A 13,287-nucleotide genomic window follows, 5' to 3' on the forward strand; every position below is an offset into this window, starting at 1 on the left:
CACACACACACAGAGACACACACAGACCCACTCACAGACACACACACACACACACAGACAGAGAGACACAGAGACACAGAGACAGACACAGAGACACAGACACACACAGACACAGGCACACACACAGAGAAACACAGACACACACACAGACAGGCACACGCACACACACAGAGACACACAGGCACAGAGACACACAGGCACAGAGAGACGCACAGACACAGAGACGCACAGACACAGAGACGCACAGACACAGAGACGCACAGACACAGAGACAGACAAACAAACACACACACACAGACACACACACCCACAGAGACACACACACAGAGACACACACACACAGACACAGAGACACACACAGACACAGAGACACACACACAGAGACAGGCAGGCACACACACACACAGACACACACAGAGACACAGTCACAGGCGCACACGCACACACAGACACAGGCGTGCGCGCGCGCACACACACACAGACACAGGCACACACACAGAGACAGGCACACACACAGACAGAGTCACAGGCACACACACACACAGACACACAGGCACAGGCACACACACACACACAGACACACATACCCACTCACAGAGACACACACACAGAGACAGACAGACAGACAGACACACACACACACACAGAGACACACACACAGAGACAGGCACGCACGCACAGACACAGTCACAGGCGCACACAGACACAGTCACAGGCACACACACACAGGCACACACACAGAGACACACACACAGAGACAGACAGACAGACACACACACAGACTCAGAGAGACACACACACAGAGAGACACAGACACAGGCACACACACACAGACACACACAGAAACAGACACAGAGACAGACACACACAGACACAGAGACACACAGACACAGAGACACACAGACACAGAGACACACACACGCACAGAGACACACAGACACAGAGACAGACACACACACAGACAGACACACACACAGAGAGACACACACACAGAGAGACACACACACAGAGAGACACACACACACAGAGACACAGGCACACACACAGACACACACACACACACAGAGACAGAGACAGACACACACAGAGACAGAGACACACAGACAGAGACACAGACAGACACACAGACAGACACACACACAGACACAGGCACACACACAGACACAGGCACACACACCCACTCACAGGCACACACACAGAGACACACACAGACAGAGACACACACAGACACAGAGACACCGACACAGACACACAGAGACACCGACACAGACACACAGACACACACACACACACACAGAGACACACACAGACAGCAACACAAACACAATATAGAGAGACAGAGACAATAGAGACACCAAAACACAATAGACAGAGATGCGACACCCACACACACAATGAACAGATGATCAGAGACACACACACACAGAGTATGGAGACAGAGACACACACACACACAATAGAGACACACACACACACAGACACAAACACACAATACAGAGACACACATACACAAACACAGACAGACACACACACACACACACACACACACACAGACACACAGATTGCCTCTAACCCAAAGAGAGACACAGGAGAAACACACACCGTTCCTCCTCCCAGTATGAAGCCTGTCACCCATCCTCCCGACACCCGGCTCTGTGTGTGTGTGTCTGTGTGTGTCTCTGTGTCTGTGTGTGTGTGTCTGTGTGTGTGTGTCTGTGTGTGTGTGTGTGTGTCTCTGTGTGTCTCTGTGTCTGTGTGTGTATCTCTGTGTGTGTGTCTGTGTGTGTGTGTGTGTGTCTGTGTCTCTGTGTGTCTCTGTGTGTGTGTGTGCCTGTGCGTGTGTGTGTGTGTCTCTGTGTGCGTATGTCTCTGTGTGTGTCTGTGTCTCTGTGTGTGTCTCTGTGCGTGTCTGTGTCTCTGTGTGTGTGTGTGTGTCTCTGTGTGTGTGTGTCTGTGTCTCTGTGTGTGTGTCTCTGTGTCTGTGTGTGTGTGTGTGTGTCTCTGTGTCTGTGTGTGTGTGTGTTTTGGGGGCTGGGGGTAGTGAATGGTCCTCTTACCTGTTACAGTAAGGCTCCCGGCTCCGACCCCCGGGGGGGGTGGGGGTGAGTAGAGGGATTCGGTGCCCCAGCGCAGAGAGAGACCGACACACACCGGGACCGCTCACTGTGCACTGGCGATGCGCGGCCAGGCACGTCCCACCGCAGCAACTATCCCAAGGGCTGGGAGCTGAGCCAGAAGCCTCCAGCACAGCAAGATCCAACAGGGATTTCATCCCCGAGCCCAACCCCCCCCCCCCCCCAACAAAAAAACCAATCAGCCCGTTACAGAGACACAGGCTGGGAAAGAGCACCTTTGTCGAAAAGAAAACGACTGCGACCCCAAAAAAATACACAACAGAACCCCCCCGACCCAACCTCAAACAGCTCAGGGAATCGCGAACGATCCTCCCCAACACCCGCCTCCGGTTTTACTCCTCCCAACAGCGTTCCGGACGAGTTGCATTGCTATAGCGCCTAAAGCGTCCGGCCAGTTCACAGCCGCTCAAGCCGGTCTTGTGTCCGCCAACGTCTTCTTCCGATGCTCCGTCGGAGCTGGAGGTGGGCCTGGACATCAGGCGCACAGCAAGATCCCACACACGCCCGCGATCTTAGGGCCCAACTCGCCCGAACATCGCTCTCCCAGTTTTCAAAGGAGCCTTGTCTCGGACATCACAGTTCACCCCCAGGGACAACTTGCTCAGAGGGTCAGTGCTGAGGGTGCGGGCACTGTCGGAGAGTCAGCGCTGAGGGAGTGGGCACTGTCGGAGGGTCAGTGCTGAGGGAGCGGGCACTGTCGGAGGGTCAGTGCTGAGGGAGCACTGCACTGTCGGAGGGTCAGTGCTGAGGGAGCAGGCACTGTCGGAGGGTCAGTGCTGAGGGAGCGGGCACTGTCGGAGGGTCAGTGCTGAGGGAGCGCCACACGGTTGGAGGGTCAGTGCTGAGGGAGAGGGCACTGTCGGAGGGTCTGTGCTGAGGGAGCGAGCACTGTCGGACGGTCAGTGCTGAGGGATTGGGCACTGTCAGAGGGTCAGTGCTGAGGGAGCGGGCACTGTCGGAGGGTCAGTGCTGAGTGAGTGGGCACTGTCGGAGCGTCAGTGATGAGGGAGGGGACACTGTCGGAGGGTCAGTGCTGAGGGAGTGGGCACTGTCGGAGGGTCAGTGCTGTGGGAGTGGGCACTGTCGGAGGGTCAGTGCTGAGGGAGTGGGCACTGTCGGAGGGTCAGTGCTGAGGGAGCGGGCACTGTCGGAGGGTCAGTGCTGAGGGAGCGGGCACTGTCGGAGGGTCAGTGCTGAGGGAGCGGGCACTGTCGGATGGTCAGTGCTGAGGGAGAACCGCACTGTCATTGTCTCGATAATTATTTCCAGCCAATATCATTCAGCACTCAGCATGAAACTGCCTGGATGTGGATTGTAAGACTGTATGTATATTCTGACAAAAAGGAGGAGAATGTCACAGAGCGATTGTGGTGTTTCGGCTTGGCAGCTCTGTCACACCTCATCGAGGATGGTACTGGCTGCCTCATAAAGGCAGAGACCAGCAGTTCTGTGAAGCAATTACTAATGTACATACTGTGCTGACAGCACAAAATGAAGTGACATGTACTTACAAATGGAAAAGACACAATTATAATCAGTCTCCTCACTCCAGTGAGCTGAAGCGAAGAGATCAAATTTATACAGCGCTCATCAACTCAAAGGCCTACACTCGGGAAATCAGATGTGAGCTGACAGCTGTAATTATCTGGATATAAAGGGATCAGGTTTGGCAAACAACTGACTGATCCTTCTGTGACAATCAAAGCAGGATGTGCTCACAGCATCATGCACGCACATGTATCTGCACGTACACACACACGCACACTCACAAGTACACCCACACCTACCCCCCGAGGAACACCCACACATACACGCACACTCACACTAACACGATCAAACTACAATTACACCAATGTACAATTCAGGCTGACACACTGAGGGAGTGCTGCACTGCCGGAGGGTCAGTGCTGAGGGAGTGTGCGCTGTCAGAGGATCAGTGCTGAGGGAATGGGCACTGTCAGAGGATCAGTGCTGAGAGAGTGGGCACTGTCGGAGGGTCAGTGCTGAGGGAGTGGGCACTGTCGGAGGGTCAGTGCTGAGAGAGTGGGCACTGTCGGAGGGTCAGTGCTGAGGGAGTGGACACTGTCGGAGGGTCAGTGCTGAGAGAGTGGGCACTGTCGGAGGGTCAGTGCTGAGGGAGTGGGTACTGTCGGAGGGTCAGTGCTGAGAGAGTGGGCACTGTCGGAGGGTCAGTGCTGAGGGAGTGGGCACTGTCGGAGGGTCAGTGCTGAGAGAGTGGGCACTGTCGGAGGGTCAGTGCTGAGGGAGCGGGCACTGTCGGAGGGTCAGTACTAATTTCCTTGGAGTGCATCATCCTGTCGAATGATCGAATCCATGCAGTGCAGAATCAGCCCGTTTGGCCCATTCAATTCCACACCAACAGCATCCCATCCAAATGCAGCCCTATCCCCATAATCTCACATTTCCCACAGCCATCCCACCCTAACCTGCACATCTGTGTGGGTGGAAACTGGAGTGAATGGGGAGACATCGAAGAGGGAGGCCATTCGGCCCTTCGAGCCTGCCACTTTCCTTCACAATCATGGATGATCATCCAACTCAATAGACTAATCCTGCTTTCTCCCTATAACCTCTGATCACATTTACTCCCTAAAGCTATATCTACTTGTATCTTTAATATATTCAATGTTTTGGCATCAACTACTTCCTGTGGTAATGAATCCACAGGCTCACCATTTCTTGTGCAAATAAATGTCTCCTCATCTCCGTTCTAAATCGTCCATCCCAAATCTTCATACAGTGCCACCTGGTCGTGCACACACCCACCATCGGGAATATTCTCCCTGCATCTACCCTGTCCAATCCTGTTCGGATTTACCCGGAGGAAACCTACGCAGGCACAGGGAGAATGTGCAAATGCCACACAGACAGCCACCCGAGGGTGGGATCGAACCCAGGACCCCACCCCCATGATTCGCCACTGCTTGTGTGATCCTGCTGTGCATTTTTGTCCCTTGCAGCAGTGGCTGTATTTCACAAAATATTTGTCAGCCGAAACCTGTTTTTACAAATCCTAAACTGATGGGCCTAGCATCGAATTGTAAAGTGCTGTCATTGTGGGATTCCACCTTACCAGGTCGGTTCAACCTCGGAATCTCTCACTCCATCCCAGTCAATCCTCTCCGTTTTGTCTGCTGCTTTCGCCTCCAGATTCATCACTGGCTTGTCCCCCTGAGTGCGTGCCCAGGCTTATCGTTTACAGCACCCTGTGAAATCCCTTACATAAGCATCCAAAAGCAATCTTCTTACCCAGTCATGTGTGTATTTGTGTGCGTGTGCCTGTGTTTTTGTGTGTGTGCCTGTGTTTTCCTGTGCTTGTGCCTGTGTATTTGTGTGCGTGTGCCTGTGTTTTTGTGTGCGCGCCTGTGTTTTCCTGTGCTTGTGCCTGTGTATTTGTGTGCGTGTGCCTGTGTTTTTGTGTGTGCGCCTGTGTTTTCCTGTGCTTGTGCCTGTGTATTTGTGTGTGCGTGCCTGTGTATTTGTGTGTGCGTCTGTGTTTTTGTGTGTGCGCCTGTGTTTTCCTGTGCTTGTGCCTGTGTTTTTGTGTGTGCGCCTGTGTTTTCCTGTGCTTGTGCCTGTGTATTTGTGTGCATGTGCCTGTGTTTTTGTGTGTTCGCCTGTGTTTTTGTGTGTGCGCCTGTGTTTTCCTGTGCCTGTGTATTTGTGTGTGTGTGCCTGTGTTTTTGTGTGTGTGCCTGTGTTTTTGTGTGTGTGTCTGTGTTTTCCTGTGCCTGTGCCTGTGTATTTGTGTACATGTGCCTGTGTTTTTGTGTTTTGTGTGCCAGTGTTTTTGTGTGTGTGCCTGTATATTTGCATAAGTGTGCCTGTGTTTTTGTGTGCGTGCGCCTGTGCTTTTTTTGTGTGTGAGCCTGCGTTTGTGTGTGTGTGTTTTTGTGTACATGTGCCTGTGTTTTTGTGTGCATTTGCCTGTGTTTTTGTGTGCACGTGCCTGTGTTTTTGCATATGTGTGCCTGTGTTTTTGCATATGTGTGCCTGTGCTTTTGTATGCATGTGCCTGTGTTTTTGCATGTGTGTGCCTGTGCTTTTTTAGACATAAGACAGAGGAGCAGAGATTAGACCATTCAGCCCATCGAGTCTGTTCCACCATTCAACCATGGCTGATAAGTTCTTCAACCCCATTCTCCCGCTTTCCCCTGTAACCCTTGATCCCCTTGATAATCAAGAACCTATCTATCTCAGTCTTAAATATACTCAGTGACCTGGCTTCCACAGCCTTCTGTGGTAGTCAATTCCATAGATTCACCACTCTCTGGCTGAAGAAGTTTCTCTTTACCTCTGTTCTAAAACGTCTTCCCTTTACTCTCAGGCTGTGCCCTCGGGTCCTAGTCTCTCTTACCAATGGAAGCATCTTATCAACATCCACTCTATTCAGGCCGTTCAGTATTCTGTAAGTTTCAATTAGGTTCCCCCTTCATCCTTCTAAACTCCAATGAGTATAGACCCTGATTCCTCAAACGTTCCTCTAGGTTAAGCTTTCCATTCCTGGGACCATTCTTGTGAACCTCCTCTGAACCTGCTGCAGGGCCAGTACATGCTTCCTGAGATATGGGGTCCAAAACTGCACACAATACTCCCAATGTGGCCTGACCAGGGCCTTATAAAGCCTCAGTAGTACATTCCTGCTTTTATATTCAAGACCTCTCAAAATAAGCATTTGCCTTCCTGACTACTGACTCAACCTGCAAGTTTACCTTGAGACAATCCAGGAGTAGAACTCCCAAGCCTCTGTGCGCTTCAGACTTCTGAATTTTCTCCCCGTTTACAAAATGTTTGTGTACATGTGCCTGCGTTTTTGTGTATGGGTGTCTCTGTACGAGTGTGAGTGTGTGTGTGCGCGCGTGCGTGTGTGTGTGTGTGTGTGTGTGTGTGTGTGTGTTTGTGTGTGTGTGTGTGTGTGTGTGTGTGAGTGTGCGCGTGTGTGTGCGCCCGTGTGTGTGTGTATGTGCGCCCGTGTGTGTATGTGTGAGAGAGTCTGTCAGAATTTGCATGTGTGTGCGATCGTGAGTTCATATTAAACAGCTTTCACTCAGCATATTGAAGTTGATGAGAATATGCAGACGCAGGGTGTAAGCACGTGTGTCAAACTTAGAGAGCAACAAAAATACACTTGAACAGTGTTACTACATCGTGACCTCTTTAAAAGCCTTGTACCCCTGACAGAAGCACCACGCTCCCTCAGCGCTGACCCTCCGACAGTGCCCACTCCTTCAGCACTGACCATCCGACAGTGCCCACTCCCTCAGCACTGACCCTCCGACAGTGCCCGCTCCCTCAGCACTGACCCTCCGACAGTGCCCGCTCCCTCAGCACTGACCCTCCGACAGTGCCCGCTCCCTCAACACTGGCCCTCCGACAGTGTGGCGCTCCCTCAGCACTGACCCTCCGACAGTACCCATTCCCTCAGCACTGACTCTCCGACAGTGCCCACTCCCTCAGCACTGACCCTCCGACAGTACCCGCTCCCTCAGCACTGACCCTCTGACAGTGCACGCTCCATCAGTACTGACCCTCCGACAGTGCCCGCTCCCTCAGCACTGACCCTCCGACAGTGTGGCACTCCCTCAGCACTGACCCTCCAACAGTGTGGCGCTCCCTCAGCACTGACCCTCTGACAGTGCCAACTCCCTCAGCACTGACCCTCCGACAGTGCACATTCCCTCAGCACTGACCCTCCGACAGTGCCCACTCTCTCAGCACTGACCCTCTGACAGTGCCCGCTCCCTCAGCACTGACCCTCCGACAGTGCCCATTCCCTCAGCACTGACCCTCTGACAGTGCCCATTCCCTCAGCACTGACCCTCCGACAGTGCAGTGCTCTCTCAGCACTGACCCTCTGACAGTGCCCGCTCCCTCAGTACTGACCCTCCGACAGTGCGAAGCTCCCTCAGCACTGACCCTCCGACAGTGTGGCACTCCCTCAGCACTGACCCTCCGACAGTGCGAAGCTCCCTCAGCACTGACCCTCCGACAGTGCGAAGCTCCCTCAGCACTGACCCTCCGACAGTGTGGCACTCCCTCAGCACTGACCCTCCGACAGTGCCCGCTCCCTCAGCACTGACCCTCCAACAGTGTGGCGCTCCCTCAGCACTGACCCCCCGACAGTGTGGCGCTCCCTCAGCACTGACCCTCCGACAGTACCCATTCCCTCAGCCCTGACGCTCCGACAGTGCCCGTTCCCTCAGCACTGACCGTCTGACAGTGCCCATTCCCTCAGCACTGACTCTCTGACAGTGCGGTGCTCCCTCAGCACTGACCCTCTGACAGTGCCCGCTCCCTCAGTACTGACCCTCCGACAGTGCCTGCTCCCTCAGCACTGACCCTCCGACAGTGCGAAGCTCCCTCAGCACTGACCCTCCAAAAGTATGGCGCTCCCTCAGCACTGACCCTCCGACAGTGCGAAGCTCCCTCAGCACTGACCCTCCAAAAGTGTGGCGCTCCCTCAGCACTGACCCTCCAAAAGTGTGGCGCTCCCTCAGTACTAACCAACCAAATGATTTGTTCATTGATAGAAATTCTGAGGAAGGATGAGTGGACTTAAGGGGAGGCAATATCCTCGAGGTATCACTAGACTGTTAATCTAGAGACCCAGATAATGTTCTGGGGACCCGAGGTTTGAATCCTGCCACAGCACATGGTGGAATTTGAATTCAATAAAAGATCTGGAATGAACAATCTAATGGTGACCGTGAATCCATTGTCGATTGTCAGATAAACCCATCTGGGTCACAAATGCCCTTTATGGAAGGAAACTGCCATCCTTACCTGGCCTGGCCTACATGTGACACCAGACCCACAGCAATGTGTTGACTCTGAACTTACCTCTGGGCAGTTAGGGATGGGGCAATAAATGATGCCTGGTCATGATGCCCTCATCCTGTGAATGAATAAGGGGAAAATAATTTAACTGTGCTTCTCTCTCCACTGGTGCTCCCAGCACTCCCTGTGTTCGTTTCATATTTCCAGCATTTCAGTTTAATGACATTTATTTGTTCAGCTTTTGATTTAGTAAATCCTCTACCTCTCAGGTTTTTCAATTTTCTCTAACTTGTCTATTTCTGACTGATATTATTCTATGAAATCCTGACAGTGTTATTTGTGATGCCTGGTCTTCCTCAACTGTTGATATATGTTTCTGTTTCAAAGGATTTGGTTTACCAGAATTGAATTCCTGTTTCTCCTTACTGCGATGCTGAAATGCATTCCCATGTTTCGCAGCCAAAGCGGGATGTTCCTGCCGTTTATGTTTGTTTGATGGTAGGAATCTTCCTTCTAAGAGCTTTAACAAATGATTCCTGCATCAATCAGCATTTTACCGAAAAGTTCCTACCTGCACAGATTATATAAACGAGTTTTTTGGAACATTTTCTGAAGGAGGGTCTAGGCCCAAAACGTCAGCTTTCCTGCTCCTCTGATGCTGCTTGGCCTGCTGTGTTCATCCCACTCTACACCTTGTTGTCTTATACAAACAATCCCAGTCTTTATCAGGACTTTTCCTGAGCCTCCTGTATTTCACTGTGGCATGGATAAAGTTTCCTCAACATTTTTCCCCCCATTAATCCTGGCTCGTTTTGATATTTAATCTGCCCAAAGTTATTGTTTTAGTTACTGGGATTGCACTGTGCGTGACCTCAGGTTGATATTTCTTTTCTGCCACCCACTTTCATTTTCTGCTCACTACAACATTCGAACTTGAACCGAGGCAAGAACTTTTGAACTCCTCACTTTTGTACCTGGATATCTGTGCCATTTCAAGGCCAACCCTGGGTCACCAATGGTTTTGAATGTTACTCTTGAAGCATTTGGAGTTACCGCATCATCATTGACCGGCTGTCACTCCAACTCGGGAGCTCTCCCACATACCGCTACTTCGCGATGCCACGGATCGCCTTCAGAATTCCTCACTCTCCTCCCCCCGGGAATGTGACAACTCTGGTTCTCTTACTGGGTCTGCAATCCCGCTCTTGCTCGCGGGAATAATTCTTCCTTCAGGGCAATGGCAGTGAGGGCCTCTGGAATCTCCCACGCTTCCCTGCGCCTCTCTGGGCTGAATGAGCAGGTGAAGCCAAGCTGAGGTGAAAGATCTCACAGCACTGCTGCCAACACGGTGAGAGAGCAGTCATCCCAAATCTGCACCGCTGCCACTATGTTACATGGAATTGCCAGCTCACTGCACTGTGTGCCATGCTACTGATCATGAGGGTTGCTACCACTGCCAGCTTTAAGCGTAGGATACTGGAACCTTGTTTGATTAAGTCTAACCGCTTCTGCGTTGAACCAGAAGATTCCCTTATGGTTACTGAGCTATTGTTTGCCACCAGGTACATGCCACATTGATATAACTGACAGTTATCGAGGAGGGTCAGATTAGGATCTCGAGCTGTTAAAATGCTCTGTCCACAAGCCTGTGGGACATCATTAGAGTGAGCTGTGTTTTTGCTCTTTTAGCTCCTTCAGACACGTACATCCGACGAGAGGCAATCTAACCCCCGCCCCTTGGCATTCAACAGTATTCCCATCACTGAACCCCCCACTATCAACATCCTGGGGGTTAACATTGACCAGAAACTCAACTGGACTCACTACAGAGTGTCAACAAGAGCAGATCAGAGGCTGGGAATCCTGCAGCGAGTAACTCCCCTCCTGACTCTCCCATCATCAACAAGGCACAAGGCAGGTGTGTGAGGGAACACCCCCCACTTGCCCCTGGATGGGGGCAGCCCCATCAACACTCAAGAAGCTCAACACCATCCAGGACAAAGCAGCCCCCACTTTGATTGTCACCACATCCACAAACATCCCACTCCCTCCACCCACCGACGCTCAGTCGCAGCAGTGTGTACCATCTACAAGACGCCCTGCAGCAACTCACCGAGGCTCCTTAGACAGCACCTTCCAAACCCACCACCACTTCCATCCAGAAGGACAAGGGCAGCAGTTACATGGGAACACCACCCCCTGCAAGTTCCCCACCGAGCCACTCCCCATCCCGACTGGGAAATATATCGGCCGTTCCTTCAGTGTCACTGGGTCACAATCCTGGAATTCCCTCCCTAAGGGGCATCGTGGGTCTCCCCACAGCACACGGACTGCAGCAGTTCAAGAAGGCAGCTCCCCACCACCTTCTCAAGAGGGGCAATTAGGGACGGGGGGGCAATAAATGCTGAACAAAAACTGAAGTTGCTGGTAAAGCTCAGCAGGTCTGCCAGCATCTGTGAAGGGAAAAACAGTTAATGTTTCGGGTCACCCTTTCTCAGAACTATAAATGCTGACTTAGCCAGTCATACCTGCATCCCGCAAATGAATAAATTAAAAAAACAGAGCTGAGTCATATACAGCTCACAGAGACCTGAAGAACACTTTAACTGAAAATTGTATCTTTATTGCAACAGTACTTTATTTAAAGATCCTTCCTGTGCCATACTATCCCCAATACTCACATGGGCAAAGGGTATCATTTGTGGCAAGAGAAATGCAGGTGCAGTCAAAGGGGGTTTAGGAGGGTCATTATCAAACATCACATAGAGGGAATACAGGAACACGCATCTCACAAACACCACGGGAACACATTATACACACAGCACTTTCATATTGTCAGTACCGACTATCGTCATCAAACAGTCTCACATCCTCGCACTCACATAAACACACAGGCACAATCAGAATCATACACACACACACACACACACACACACACACACACACACACACACACACTCACACACACACACACACACAGACTTACACACAATCTCACATCCTCGCACTCACATAAACACACAGGCATAATCAGAATCATACACACACACACACTCACACACACACACACACACACACAGACTTACACACACACACACTCACACAGACTTACACACACACACACACACACACACACACACTGACACACACACACACACAGACTCACACACACACACACACACACACACAGACTTACACACAATCTCACATCCTCACACTCACATAAACACACAGGCACCATCAGAATCACACACACACACACACACACACACACACACACACACACACAGACTTACACACAATCTCACATCCTCGCACTCACATAAACACACAGGCACAATCAGAATCATACACACACACGTGCACACACAAACACAGACTTACACACACACACACATGACATACACACACAGACTTACACACACACAGACTTACACACACACACAGACTTACACACACAGACACACACACCCCTTCACACTCACATAAACACACAGACACAATCAGACTTGATGCACACACCTCACTGACTGTCTCACACTCACACTCACAACGCATGCATTAGTTTCAGGCACTTGGTGTACATGCCTGTGTGTGAGTGTGTGTCCGAATGTGAGTGTGAAATAGTGTGAGCCAGGTGTGTGTGAAAGACAGAAATGGTGGGGGCGGGGGGGTTGTTCTGGTCATTCAGAAATCTCTTTGTTCCTTCCACAAGACCAGGGCTCCCTGTGGTGACCTTCCTTGGGAAAAGACCAGCAAATGATGGGGCTCTTGTGAGACTGACAAGAATCCGTTCGCCTGTCCTCCTCCCCATTGTCCTCAGTCTCACAGCCTCCAGGGATGGTGTGCATTGGTCTTACGCCCCATGTGTCTTCATGAAGTGACACTGTGCTGAGCAATAACACCCTCACATGTTAAAAGTTCACTCCATTGCCCAACGTCTCACCATGAGCAGGGCCCGAAGATTTGACCCAGTGGGATGTAATATCTTGGTTTCAAGGCAACACAAGAACCTACGCTCAGCCCTCCTGCACCATTCTCCTGTCCAGAAACAGTCCGAAAGCATGGAATGAGACATGGCTGAGAACCTTGGGTCACTAAGAATGGATATGCCAGGAGGCTCAGATACCCCACTGCACCGCAACAATACCCTCTTACCAACCATTCCACCCGCTGTCTTCAGTTTCAGGGCAGATGTCTATTACTCTCCTGGTCTCCCACATGCCAGCCTGCCCCATGTTAGAGGGAGTCTTGTCAAAGTCCCAGAAGGGAAATCAGTAATGGGATCACAGTGGAGGAGAAGGTGAAAGGGTTTGGGACCATTGGGATTGTGGACAATGGGAGTGAATGGGAA

General features: G+C 51.4%; 1 protein-coding gene across 1 annotated transcript in view; it reads right to left on the reverse strand.

Annotated features, from left to right (window-relative positions):
* Positions 1-2,277, reverse strand: part of LOC125449248 (atypical kinase COQ8A, mitochondrial-like) — a 45,320-nt gene extending 43,043 nt beyond the window's left edge. The window contains 1 exon segment of the mRNA XM_059641496.1: positions 2,058-2,277. The gene's annotated coding sequence lies outside the window, so the exon portion shown is untranslated.
* Between the last annotated feature and the right edge of the window lie 11,010 nt (positions 2,278-13,287).

The sequence above is a fragment of the Stegostoma tigrinum genome, chromosome 42, assembly GCF_030684315.1.
Source record: "Stegostoma tigrinum isolate sSteTig4 chromosome 42, sSteTig4.hap1, whole genome shotgun sequence".
NCBI lineage: Eukaryota > Metazoa > Chordata > Chondrichthyes > Orectolobiformes > Stegostomatidae > Stegostoma > Stegostoma tigrinum.